The sequence below is a fragment of the Heterocephalus glaber genome, unplaced genomic scaffold (genome assembly GCF_053883595.1).
Source record: "Heterocephalus glaber isolate CG9 unplaced genomic scaffold, H.glaber_assembly_v1.0 deba00001572, whole genome shotgun sequence".
NCBI classification, from domain to species: Eukaryota; Metazoa; Chordata; class Mammalia; order Rodentia; family Bathyergidae; genus Heterocephalus; species Heterocephalus glaber.
This window is the reverse complement of record NW_028258357.1, coordinates 24,243,738-24,256,928: the sequence shown is the minus strand read 5'-3', so window position 1 is coordinate 24,256,928 and position 13,191 is coordinate 24,243,738. Positions and strand designations below refer to the sequence as shown.

Sequence of the window (13,191 nt, the reverse complement as noted above, 5' to 3'; positions counted from 1 at the left end):
GGGAGCTATAGGCCTGGCAAGGCTTTACTCAGAGGGGCTTTCACAGCCAGTGAGTGAACAAACCCTCTTCCCTAAAGCCAATGGGCTCTTCTAGCTACAGCTGAATCTGTTCTAATTAGCTGGCTCTGAGGTTGGCGGTGGCAAGTCTTTCTGAAGTTAATAATTCTATTTTGAGAACACCTGTATCCAGCCTGGTTAATGAACATGATGATGTGAACATGAAATATTTTCCATTCCACAAAGAAAGATGTAACCCCATTCCCTGTTTCATGTCTCAACTCTGGACTTGCTTTGTTTTCAGTTAAATTATGTTTAAATCACGCTCCCATTCGTGTTAATTTGGTGGCTTTTGCAATGTTCTTTAATTCTTCACGTAGCAAGTGGCCCCTTTCCTACTTGGCCCTGATGCAGGTATTTTGTTTTGCTTAGCAATGTCTTTTGCTTATTGGCCTGAATGACAGAGGAATGCTCCATGCCTGGTGCTTAAATTTTCACTTGAAACGTGTCTAGATAGAGTATTTTTACAGACATTTCTCCAGCCAGCATTGAGTGGAAGAAAATTAGGCTTCTCCTGTCTGTGCTACTTGAGTGCTGCTGTATGCATTCTTCGCCCTCATAAAGGGAGTCTTAACCTTACTAACCGCAAAGATATTATGTGACTGAGAAGGGTTCCAAAGCCCTGACAATTTGATTGCTAGATACTGAAGCTATATTGATCCTCCTCAAGGATCCACTCTCCTATTCAGTTGTATTGACAAATCGAACACTATTGTCACGACATTGCAACCGTCCACACTGGCTCATCAGCCCTCCAGGGAGCTCCCGCCGTGTGACTCCCCAGACGCCTGCTCTACATCATCACTGTCTCCACCACCTCTTCGGCCACCAACACCGCCTACCTGGCCAGGACCCACACCAAGCAAAGGGGCCCTGGTCAGGTGGGGTCACCAGGACTCTGCAGGGTGTTGTGCACCTGCAGCTGGCCTGACAGCACCTAAGTTGGCAGGGGGCTCCACCATCCAACCAGCGAGCTCTGGAAGAATGTACAAAACCTCCAGCAGAGTCCTCACACCTCAGGAAAGTAGGTCCTGTCTGGAAAGGTAGAACTCATTGCGTTGGCTTTATTCCTTTTTTAGAGGTGAGAAAAGAAATTCTGGGCTCCTGAGTCAAACTTGGACTCACCAGGTATTTCAAACATGAAACCCGTCTCCATATCATGCTCCTAACTTATCTTCAGACCCACTTCAACGAGGGGCACAGAAAATGGGTCCAGGTTTTTCCCCAGGTGAGAGCACCTTTTCCGGCTTCCTCTTTGCGATGCCTATAGGGCCCCCTAGTGGTTATTTCAAGACCTCGGGTTTCTTAGGATTAGGTCTCCTTGACCCTAATAAACAATGAGCCCTAGTTCCCGAATGTCTTCTGAAACAGCACAATAACCATGCAGAGATAAATAGACAACAGTTGGTTTAGAGGGCGCAATATTTTTATATTTCTTAGTCCTTAGCAAAACTTGTGCTGATTCTTTAGAAATACCAGATATATCACTGTGCAGATTTTATTGTGCATTCCTTGTACTATATAATGCCATAGCTGAAATACTTTTAAGACATTTGAATCTTGGTTTGTGTCAAAAGGCTATAATTCCTAGGCAATCCATATCCAACCTAAGGATAATATATCTGATTTGCTTGGGCCGGGGAGTTCAGAAGCTTTAGTTTTCCAAAGAGATTTTTACAATGCGGGCTTCGACATGACAGGAACCAGGGTTGGATTTGTGGAGTATTTCAGTCTGACAACCTTCCTACCTTTTGCAGCATGAGATACCCCACTGTCTTAAAGACTCCAACCTTGAGTTGATGCAGCGAATCTTTTCCACACCCGAGGTGCCCACCCCGAGCACCCCTGCGATGCAGCCAGCATCCCCTGCGCCCCGCAGACCAGCATGCCCCCACCTCACCCCAGCCCCGGTGTTTTCCCTGGGTGCAGAGGGCGGGCTGCGCGGGGCAAGAATAGTGGAAACAGGCCAGGGATTTAGCTCAGTGGTTTTGCCGCCTGCTGTACAAGCGCAAGGACCCGAGTTCGATCCCCGGCACAAAAAAAAAAAAAAAAAAAAAAAAAAAAATAGTGGAAACGGTTCTCTCCCACAGGCTTATCTTTTAGTACGTGATGCAATCCAATTATTCCAGCTTTGCTTGTAAATTCCAAGGCCCTCTCCCCTTCCCTTTATTAATATGCTAATGCCTTGTAATAAAGCACTTTGCACCAGGAACGAAGGGAAGCTAGGCAATCAATAAAAAGGAGGCACAAATTCTGGCTTTAACTTTAACCGGCTCCGGGGCGGGGACTGGAGTGGGGAGGAGGAAGAGTAGGAAGGAGGGAGACGCGGCCCGCAAAACATAAAAATGACCCCTTGTTTTCTGGCGTCCGGGCCGGACTGCTGCGGGAGGGCGCTGAGCTCAACTTGCACCCTGCCGGGCCTCGGACGTCTCCGGCGTTTTATCCCCGAGCCGCCTCCCGCACGCGGCGACGCCTGTGGGCACAGCACGTCCCGGCGCCCGCTCCGTGAGGCCCGGCGTCCCGAGCCCCGCTGCCTTCCCTCGGGTACGCCAGGGCTGGGTGGCCGCGCGGCGTGGCGCCGGCAGGGTGGGGTGGACTGCAGATCGGGTCTGGCCCTGCGATCCTCCTCGGGAGCCCCGGGCCCAGTGCACGCGGGGAGCTCGCGCGGGGCGCCGGGCGTGCTGGGGCCGGAGAGGCAGCCCCGGAGCAGGGTGGGCAGGGCCAGGCCGCCCTTCCGGGCCTCCGCGAGAGCGTGAGGACGCTGGCTGCTCTCACGCCGCCCCCCGCGGCAGCTGCGCCGCGGCTCCCCCCGCGAGCCCGGGTCCCGGGTGGGGGCGCAGGCCGGGGCCGCCGCCAGCAGCCGCTCCGCGACCCGGCCCGTGCTCCGGCTCCGGGTGTTGCTTCCGCCCGCTCCCGGCCGGCCGAGCCAGGGGGCGGGACCGGGCGGGGGCGGGGCCGCGGCGGGGCGGGCGCTCGGGCCGCACGGCTCCGGCGCCGCCCATTGGCTGGCGGCGGCGTCACGAGGTCTGGGCGGGGCCTTCCCGGGGCCGCCCCGCCCCCAGCGCCCGCCCTCCCGCCCGCGGCCGCGCCGCACAGACCGGACCGGAGCGGCGGCGCCGCAGCTGCTGAGCTTCTCCCGGGCCCGCGGCGCCGACCCGGCCCGCCGCCCCGCCGCCCCGCCGCCCGCCGGACCTGGGCCCCGGCGCGGCGAGCCCGGCCTTGCACGCCCGCCGCGGCGCCCTCGTTCGGCCCAGCTCGCGGCCCCGGGACGCGCGCTCGCAGGCCGGGCTCTGCGCTCTGCCGCCGCGCGTGACCTTCCGGGCCGCCCGCCGCCGCCGCGTCCTCGCCCAGGCCGGGCGCCGCCCGGACCCGCCCGCGCGGAGCGGGGGCGCGGCCTGCCCTAGCCTGGGGCGGCGGCGCTCCCAGGCCCGGTGAGCGCCCCGCAGGCGCAGGGCCGGGCGGGCGGGCGGGGGCGGGCGCCGAGGTGCTGGAGCGCGAGCGCAGTGCGCAGCCCGGGCGGCCGGACCCTCGCGGTAGCCCGGCTGCGCCGAGTCGCGGTGCCGCCGCTCGGACGCGGACGCGGGCTGCACCTGCCGGACCCGCTGGACCCTCGCCCACGCCCGGTTCTCCGCGGCCTCTCGCCGCCCGGGGCTGCCGCGGCCAAGGTAAGAGCCCGGGGCGCCGGGGCGACTTCTCGGACCTGTGGCTGAGCCCTGCGCGGGATGCGGCGGGGTTCGCGCCTGCCGGCCCTGCCCTGAACCGAGCGCTGCGCCCGGAGCCGCTGGACTCTCGGTGATCGCGCCCCCGCTGCCCCTCCTGGTGCGGAGAACTTTTCCGGCTCCTGGCGGCGGAGAGGGCGATCCGGGGCGCGCAACCTCAGCCTGCGATCCCCCCCGAGGCAGGAGGGGCCGCGTTGCCCGGAGGACCCGGGCAGTGCCGCGGCCGGAGCGGTCGCCCGAGTCGTGTGTCCCGGCCACTGAGCTGCGCCCGCTGCCACCAGCCCGACCTTTCTGACCGGCGCCTTCCTCACGGTCAGGTTGCAAAGGGCTCACTTCGGAGGGAGCAGGTCGTGCCCGCGCACTCAGGCCAGCCCTGGGTGGCCCCTGTCATCGGGACGGATTTTCCTGCCCCGAGCCGAGCCGTGGACCCTGGCTGAGAAGGTTTCTGCGGAAGCCCTGCTCGGTGAATGTTGTCCTTCCGTCCCTTAGCGTGGCCTCCCGCGGGAGCAGAGAGCAGCCCGCGCTTTCCGTGGGTGTCCTGCGAAGTTGTACAGGGGCTTACGTAAGGGTCCCGAGGGAGGGAACCTGGCTCGGCTGCCTTCCCGGATCTCTGGGGAGGGAGGGGACGGCGGGGGCGTCGCCTCACCCGGAGCCTGACCCGAGGAGCCCCGAGTGCTTACTCTCTAAGTGGAGGCGCCCTGGGCTAATTTTCCTCCGGCTGGCCAGTCTCCTACCTCAGGATCGGCTTTGATAGGTTCTGAATTGGGAGAACAGGCTTTTCTCCCCTAGGAATGGGTGACACGAATGAATGAATTATTCAGGGCGTCCTGAGACCTCACTGAGAGAAAAAAAAACCAAAGGAACTGGCTGTAAGGTTCCACCGCCTCCTCTCCTAGTGCCTGCATGTTTCGGGAGTGTCTGCCCTCAGTGGAAATTGCTTGTGGAGAACACACATCTATGGAGCCTGGCTTTGCTGATCCCATTCCAGGAAGGAAAGGAAGTCATCCACGTGTAGATCTCAGTGGGCTTTCCAAAGCGCGAGGAGAGGTAGCAGAGCCCCCGTCAGGGTGGCGAGGTTTCCGAGGAAGGGTCTGGGAGCTGCCCGTGCAGGCCCTCCTGGCTCGCAGTGCTGGGCCGGGCTGTGCGCTAGCTTTCTCCTGTGAGGTGGTTCCTTTGGCTTCTGAAGCTCAACTAGAAGGGCCAGGAAGAAAAGGAGAGGTTTGCTCTTCTCATCCGGGGCGGGAAGGTGGCCAAGGCTCCCCTGGGCTCTGGATTCCTGTGCAGAGCTCAGCGTCTGAGTCGATGTGGAAAGCAGGAGGGTGCTGTCTGCAGTGCTCCATCCTGGCTGCCTTCAGGACGCTAGGGGTCTCATTTTCTGCTCTGCTGCCAGGGAGGAACCAGTACCTACCCCGGTACCAGAGACCAGCTTGTCTTCAGAGCTCACAGATCCAACTTCCATCCCAATGTGTTAGTATTACAGAATAGATTCTGAACTGCCAATGACTGGCTGGTGCTCGCCTGGTGCCATCTGGACAACTCAGAACTGGCCGCCTGGGCTTGGGATGAGATTGTGGAGACTGCGGATGCAGTCTCCTTAGCATCTGGGAAGATGCAACCTCTGGCACATCCTCTCTACTTCAGGACCCCTGGTTGTGCCAGCTTTAGATTCTCTGCAGTCAGCCCCTCGTCTCCCACCCTTTTTCTCCTGCAGTACTGAGGAGTGAACCCAGGACCTTCGCAGTGAGCTGCATCCTTGCATCCTTAACCTCTTCTTCCTCTTCCTCTTCCTCTTCCTCTTCTTTTTTAACTTTGAAACTGGGTCTCATAAAGTCACTAAATTGCACCTGGCTCCCTTTTGGCTTTTTACGCGCCTCACAGTCATAAAATCACACTACTTCAGAATATCTTTAAAATCCACTCCATCAAACTTAAAATTTCTTGCTGCCTTCTCCTTGAAAGCACATACAGATGTTAACGTGGCGCCTGGCAGTGTGTCTGCTCTCTCGTCTAGAGTCCTAAATCATTAGTGTCTGGGAATCTGCCAGTGGAATTAGAAGATAATTCTCTCTCCCTGAAAAACAAAGCCCCAGGCCTCCCCAGGAGAGCTGAGTCTTATCAGCTGCTGGAAGGCAGAGATGGAAGAGGTGGGATCTGAGGAGAGAAGCCCACTTCAGAACTCTGGCAGGGAAAGGCAGATGTTGTGTGATTTAGGGTGACTGCATTCTAAAGAGCCTGTTTCAGCATGCAGAACCTGACTCCTTGGAGCCTGGGAGCTCGCACGAGTTACTTCTTCTTCCTGAACTCTTGTTAGGCCATTGCGTGACCCTTTCCTTGTGTGTGTAGTGCATGTTTAGGTGGTTTAAGGGGTGGTAGCTGTATTCTGGGAAGAGGTTGGCGTAAAGCTGTGAGTCAGGCTTTATGGATTGATTCTCAGGTGCAGTATAGCCAAGGGGTCAGAGATCGGTGCAGGAGATACCCTTGCTCTGGCCCTTGATGCCAGCGATCCTGGGGAGCATGGGAGTGTGGGCCTTCCGGGAAGGCCCTGGTGACTTCCTGAAGGCTAGTGGCAGAAGAGGGAAGAGCTGAGGAGGAGCCAGACCTCTCTTAGGTCCGAAACATGGGGAAAGTGTCTTTGAGGCCAGAGCTTTGAGGTAGCAGTGCTGGTTTGGGGTGTACCTGCCACAGATACACCTGGAGGACACAGCCACTTCCAGCATCTGCTGACGTTGATGAGGTTTTGCTGCCCTGCCTTGGAGGACTTGGTGTGGAGAGCTGCTCAGCCTCTCCACACCGTGGGCCTTTGAAACATGGTAGACAGAAGCCAGTGCGTGAAGGCTGCATTAAGTTCATTTTAGAAGGCTTCTCTCTTAATTTAACAAATGGTCCTGAACATCCGCGATGTTCGGAGCTGGCCTTAGGGTCTTGGCAGAGGAGGCAGGCCCCAGCCTGCCGCTCGCTTGGGGAAATGTTGAGCTTGCAGGCCACAGGAAGGAAGGGGATCCTTCATACGAAGCCAGGGAGCTCAGGGCATGTAGCATGTGTGGCTGTCAGTGGGCGGTGCAGGAACAGGGAAGCTGTGCCCTGGCTCTTCGCTTTTCGGACTGGATAGGACCCAGGGGCGCTGGCTGAGTCTCCCACTTTGTCATTCAACGGAAAAGGAATTTTTTCTGTCCATTGTCTTTCCACACACAGCATTTTGCCTGTTCTTTCAAAAACTATTAGCAATGCAAATAAAGAAAGGACCCCTTATCAACCTCAAGTCTGGCCTCTTGTGTACATGAATTACATCTGGGGCTTTCATTATGTGATTATGCAACAGTGGGAAAAACAACAGTGTTACTTGACAAGTCACGTAGCATGGGAAAAACCCTTTTGTGCGAGAACAGATTCCGTTTTGTCAGGTTTGCGTCTGGGTAGAGTTGTGGTCCTGTTGGACACTTGCACAGTGCTTTGTGTTCTGATCACTGCGCTTGCCTGGACTGGCTTCGCTATTGGAAAGGAAGAGTTTGTGATGGTGAGAATGAGATTGGGTGAGTGTGCGCGTGCGTTTTGTGGGACGAGGATGCTACGGCTGTGCCTTTTTCAGCGTCCCAGGAGGTGGGTCCTGGCACCCTGTACCAGCACCAGTGCCAGCACCCATTAGTGCCGGGGCTGAGGTAGAAAGGCTTTTGCCTCCAACCTCTGTAGGGTGCGAAGTAGTCTCATCTGCTTCAAGTCACCTCTAGCTTACTTATAAGACATAAGGCAGTGTAAATGCTGTGTAAATTGCTGGCGCTCTGTAATTAATTAGGGGACAGTGACCAGGAAAAAAAGTCACGTTCAGTAGCTGCACAGTTTTTAAAAATATTTTCCGTCTAAGGTTAGTTGACTGCAGAGAGCCTCACTGTAGGGCTCAGATTGTACATGGTGAGGAAGACAAGCAGGGATGGATATGAGGAGGAAGGACGTCACAGAGGCAGCGTGGTCTCCCATGCCAGGAATGCTTAGCTTTCAGAAAGGGCACTGAGGACAGGGATAAAGGGAGTGCTCACGCACTTACGAGTGTGCATTGTGCGCTCTCCTTTGCTGTCATTCCCCCCCTCCCCGGGTCCAGGGGGACCAGGAGGTCTAGGGGTCTACACTAGCTTGCTGTGTGGCCCGAGAGCACGTCTTGATCTCTTGAGACTTCAGCACCATCTATAAGCAAGGCATTATTTCTCTCCTCACCGGAAACCGAGAGGCCCGCAGAGGGGAAAGGCCGCTTGTTCAGTTGGTGGCAAAGCTCAGACCCCTCCTTAGGGGTTGGATTTCTGGCGCTAAGATGGGAAGGGGGTGGGCCATTCACTGGTGTGCGTGCATTTACAGAATCCCTGCCCTGCAGCACCCAGCACTCCCCGAGTGGGAGCTGCGGACGCCAGGGAGGGTGGCTCGGCCCTGCTCTGCAGGTGCTGCAGCAGGTAGCCCGGCTGAGTCCCCTCCGGCGTGAGACTGCCTGCCTGCTCCTCTGTCCTGTGGGACCTGTTGATCCCAGAGTGTCACACTGATTCCGGGCTGCTACTTAAGAACTGAATGCTTTGCGACTAAAAAGAAAAACATTGGCCATTTTAATTGTTTCAGAGTTAAGTAGTTAAAAGTGGAGCTGACTCCTGGAGAGTTTGCAAAGCCTGGGCTACACTGTGAGGAGAAAACCTTTCATTTGACCTTGTAGGGGAGCTGTTGGGTAAATATGAAGGGAAACATCTTTTGAAGAAAAGTAGAGCAGGAGAACAGTTTCGTAGAAGTATGAGTCAGAAGGGCAGGCCAACTTGTTCTTTGACCTCCAGATTTTTGACTGGCTCCTGAGATTCCCCACCCCTGGTCTCCTGGGACAGGGCATCTCTGGTTGGAAAGAGAAGGGTGGAAAAAGAGCTGTGTAAATACAAGTTTCCTTACAGTGTCATTTCAGTACTGCTGCTCTGAGAGGGAGTGTGCTGGGTTTTAGCGGAACTTGGCATATAAATTCTGCTCATAAGACCAAGCGACTTAAGTAACTTTTTGAAGTACAAGAGGATTTTTATTTTACAAAAGGGATTTATTGTGAGCCTCCTTTTAATAGCTAGTTCCTTTATTGTATTTGAAGTTACTTGATTAACACAACCTTGATAGATACTTTTAGGACCCTCACATATTGGATAAAACCAAGGACTTTTCGGATGTAAAGTTTTAACAAATAACCCACCAAGTTCACTACCCCGAGCCCGGTGATGAACTGTATTATGGAAAGAAGCACCCAGGACTGAAGTAGCTGTCCGGGCCACTGAGCTGCCACCTGGAGTGACTTCGCTTTCTTGCTTACTTTCACCAGTGGATTATTTAACTGTGTTCTTTCTGGAGACACCAGTCACAGCTACGCACCTTCCTGGGTCTGTCGTCCACAGGAGTGGCATGCAAAGCAAATCAGGGAAGAATTTCCTTAATTCCAGACACGGGGAGTCCTTTTCTTCCACTTGGCAGTGCATTGGAGGAGGTAGGCATGAGACATGCAAAGAAAATGAAACCCCAGATTGCACGTGCCTGTGGCTTTTCTCTCACTGTCACAGCCATCCACGGTTTTTGCAGTTTTTTGTTTCTTTATCTCTTATGGAAGAGTCCAAAAAAGAATTTGTTCTGCGAGTACAATAAAATGGAGGTGCTTAAGGCTTCAGAGGTAATTTTGAGTGACCTGTAGTTGCAGGTAATCACAGGCTGGGGCCGGAATTGCAAGTGCATTCGCACCCTCAATGTCAGCCTCTCATGTGGGCCCGGCACGGGGAGAGCTTCGCCCTTCGCAGGGCCTGCTCTGAATTACCAAGGCCGGTTGGGGAGAAAGACCTCTCCATGGTAGCCCTAGAATCCAGGAGGATTGACAGCAGAATGTGGGCACCAAGGCACTCCTTTCTTCTTTTTAAAAATTAAATTCAGGGAGGAATTGCAGCGGAGGGTGAGGGCCGCTTTGTGGTCAGGGGCAGCTGCAGCTGCCTTGGGTGCGCTGACACCTGGTGGTTGTTATGCAGGAAGGGCTTGAGGTGGTAACCAACGGAGGGCTGGGGAGGGCTGGGGAGGGCTCTTCCCACCCAGGGCTGTGCCCTGCATCACTGACTGAGGGAAGGGTTGTGTCCCCACCCTTGAGTGGGGCCGGGGGAGAGGGGAGTCCTGTAGCAGGCCCAGGCGGTAGTGTGGTAGTGTCTGTCTAGTGTCTGTCTAGATTCGGAGTCCTCGAGGCCAGCCCAGCTAGCTTTTGTTTCAAAAATGTGAAAGACGTTTGCGATCAGCAGTTTATTCTCTGAGCGGCCGTTGTCGCCCAGACATGGAAGGCGCTGTAAGAGGAGAGTGCAGTGCTGCCCCAGCCCCAGCCCCAGCCTGCGCTGGCTCCTGCTCCTCTGCTTCACAGGGAGTGGAGCACTGGGAATGAGGAGTGGGCTTGCCTGCAGCTGGGTGCCGGGGGCCAAGTTGCCTGTCAGAACTGCCTGGCCCAGCCAGCACTTTCCATCAGCGACCCCCAGGTGCTGTCGGAGGCCTGGGGCTCTGGGAGGGTGTAGCCGGGTGGCGCGCTGGAGGGGTCGGCCCACTCTGCCACCCTGGGGCCTTTGCCTGGCCATCTCTGCACGCAGGACTTGCCCGCCTGGCCTTCTCAGGTGGTAGGTTCTGCCCTGCACACGTCTCCTGGGCTTGGACCTCAGCCACCCACCTGGTCCTGCTGCTCCCAGAGCCCTTCTGTGTGTCCTTTGTGTGGGTGGCCCTCCGCTTGGCCTCCCTTTGTCCCTTCGTCTGACCCCCACCCGGCACGGTCTCCTGCCCCAGCCCTGGACCCGGAGCTGGGCCTGCCTGGCCCGAACAGCTGCAGTCAGCCTAGCCTGGGGCTCCCCAGCCTCCCGTCCCAGGGGGACCTCGCCCCTGGCTCCCGCCTCCAGCCTGCCGGCTCCTGGCTCCCTTGAGGCCCTGGTGCCTTCGTGGCCCCACAGATGCCTGGGGAGGGAGGTGGAAAGGGCTCTTGTCAGGAGGTCTGCACCTGGTCCCTCTGGCAGGTGTGGGCAGGGAAGGGAGTGCTGTGGCCTGTGTTTGGATGTCCCCAAAGCTTCATACCTTTGCAGAGGTGGCTGAATCTAGAGTGTGTGATTGACGCGTGGTGGGGCTGGGCCTGAGGGTGTGCGTGCTGCCGCCCTGAGTAGTCTGAATAGGATCAAAGGGGCCGAAAGGTGCTGTGAAGGCCCCTTGTTGCCTCTGCTGTCCTCCAGCTCTTGCCCCTGTGCCACCCTGCCTGGGAGCTGAAGCCTCTACGCACTGTGAGCTAAGTAAGCCTGACCCCTTTAACTTTGGTTTTTTGCCTCAGCAATGAGAGAAAAGTAAGACAGGGAGGGTGACTCGAGGGGCTTGGCCCCCTGGTTGGGTTCCTGGGTGCTGGGGAGGGCTTTTATCACGGCTTCCTCAAGCCTTGGATGTGAACGGTGGCTGTCAGTGCCGCCGTGGGAAGCCACTGGACGGCGGTGGGGAGTGGGCAGGGAGGCGGGCTAGCTTGTTCAGAGGCCCGGTGGCTGTGCGGGCTGGCTGACACCGCTCTGGGACAGGGGTGGCGAGCCTGTGGCACGAGCGCCCTCAGGCTGTTTGTGTCATTGAAAGCTCTCAAAGGTTTCTCAAAGGTCCCCCATCCCTGCTGTAGGATCCTAGGTCCTTTCGGGTTCTTCCGGCCCTGCCCTTGAGAGCCGGAGCCGGGCGCAGGTGCTGCGGGGATAGGTTTGCCCAGAGCTGCACAGGAGTGACCGGCACCCCGAGCTTCTTGGGGGCTCAGTGTGGCCCAGGCGTGGGAGAAGTGATGAGCGTGGCTTTGTTCCAGGCCCGTGTGCGTCACAGTGTGCTCCGGTTGGGCCCAGGCTGCAGGGTGCTGCGGGGTGCTTCCTCTAGGTCTCAACCTCTGCCGTCTTCCTCCCTCGCGTTGCTGCTCTGTTGGAGATCCTGCCTGGAGCTCACCCTTGAACCTGTTAGGTGGGTGGGGGTAGCGTTCAGTGCCTGTTGGCTGCTGCGGTTCTGCAGAGCTTTTGCACCCTCATCCCCCACACCTCTGCCAGTGCCCCTGCGGGTGGGTCTGCCTGGAAAAATAGGAGAAAACTAGGCTCTGGGCAGGAGGAGGCTGCGCTCTGTCTCTTTTCAGCCTTGTCCAGATGTCTCAGAAAATTGCAGAGGCTCTGAAGGTAAACGCAGATGCTCGCTGCTGGCCACTGAGACCCATTTGTGGGAGCTGTCTGTCACCCTGCTCTTTTCTCTCGGCAAGCCTGGGCTCCAGCAGGTCGGGGTGAGCGGCGCTGAGGGCACGCGAGCGGGTCCTGCTGAGCCAGCCGAGGCAAACAGCAGGCACAGGACACTGACACTGGCGGCCATCAGTGCAGCTGCCACTTCCTCAGTGCTTCTTAGGAGATGCGCTTCATGTGCCTGGTACCTTCCGCGCCCACACAGGCTCAGGCACAGGTAGGGAGACGGAGGCCTGGAGAGGTGGTTCTTCACCCACCTGATAGAGCCAGACTGGAGCCTGGTTCTGTCTCTAGGGGCTTGGTGTTTAATACCCGTCTCATCCTCCGCTAAGCCAGGTGTGAACCCCCAGAGAGGCAACACACCGGTCCAGGGGGTGCAGGTGGAGGTTGTTTTAAAAAAGTCAGGTTCTAGATCATCACCCTCACGCAGGTGCCCATCCTGACACTGGCATCTGGGCTGCCTCCTGCTCAGACCTGACTCTGTGCCCACCTTCTCTTTCCTGGTTATCTCCGGTTTATAAGGGCGTCTCTCACCCCAAGCCCCCTGACTGTGGCCTGTTGTTCTGGGTATAAAAGCTTCAAGAACACTAAACAAAAGGGCTGTTGGCATCTGTGACATCTCTGTATGAGAGCCTTCCTTGAATCCACAGGGCTGCTCTTTCATCTGTTTAGTGGGGTGTGAGACACAGGGCATTTGGGTCTCTTTGCAGACTAGGGAATGAGATAAAAATTTCAGTTCCTAAAAAATAACTTGCTCTTGAATTTTTAAAGGGAATTTTGGTTATGAGATTGCTAGATTCCATTGAGAAATGTGATGTGAGAATTTTATTTTCAAATGTTAATGTTTGCAATGTTCTGGAAATTACATCTTTAGAAATAATTCAGGGTTTGATGAAAACTTTAGACATCAGCCTAAACATAGGGAGATGGCACAAGTTAAGTATCAGAATCAAAAGAAAGAAGGAAGGAAGGGCTTGAAAACTGTCCTGTATACTTTGTCCCAAGGGACTGAAGTGTGGAAAGGGTTGTTTTTAAGTTATTTTCTGCCTCAGACCCTTACCTGCCTAAAGATTATATGTTGCACTACTGATAAACACCTTTGCAATTATGGGATTTCAGGGAAATGAAAACATGTTTTAAATTGGATGAAACTCTACACATTGTATTGTTTTCCC

General features: G+C 56.2%; 1 protein-coding gene across 2 annotated transcripts in view; it reads left to right on the top strand.

Moving 5' to 3' along the window:
- The first annotated feature begins 2,399 nt into the window (after nt 1–2,399).
- The window catches only part of Large1 (LARGE xylosyl- and glucuronyltransferase 1), a 334,576-nt gene continuing 323,784 nt past the window's right edge, over nt 2,400–13,191 (top strand). The window contains exon 1 of one of the 2 annotated variants that reach the window (XM_087192775.1): nt 2,400–2,601. The gene's annotated coding sequence lies outside the window, so the exon portion shown is untranslated. Of the gene's footprint in view, nt 2,602–3,523; nt 3,723–13,191 lie in introns of those variants that run through there. The other variant, XM_021258337.2, reaches the window with a different exon arrangement.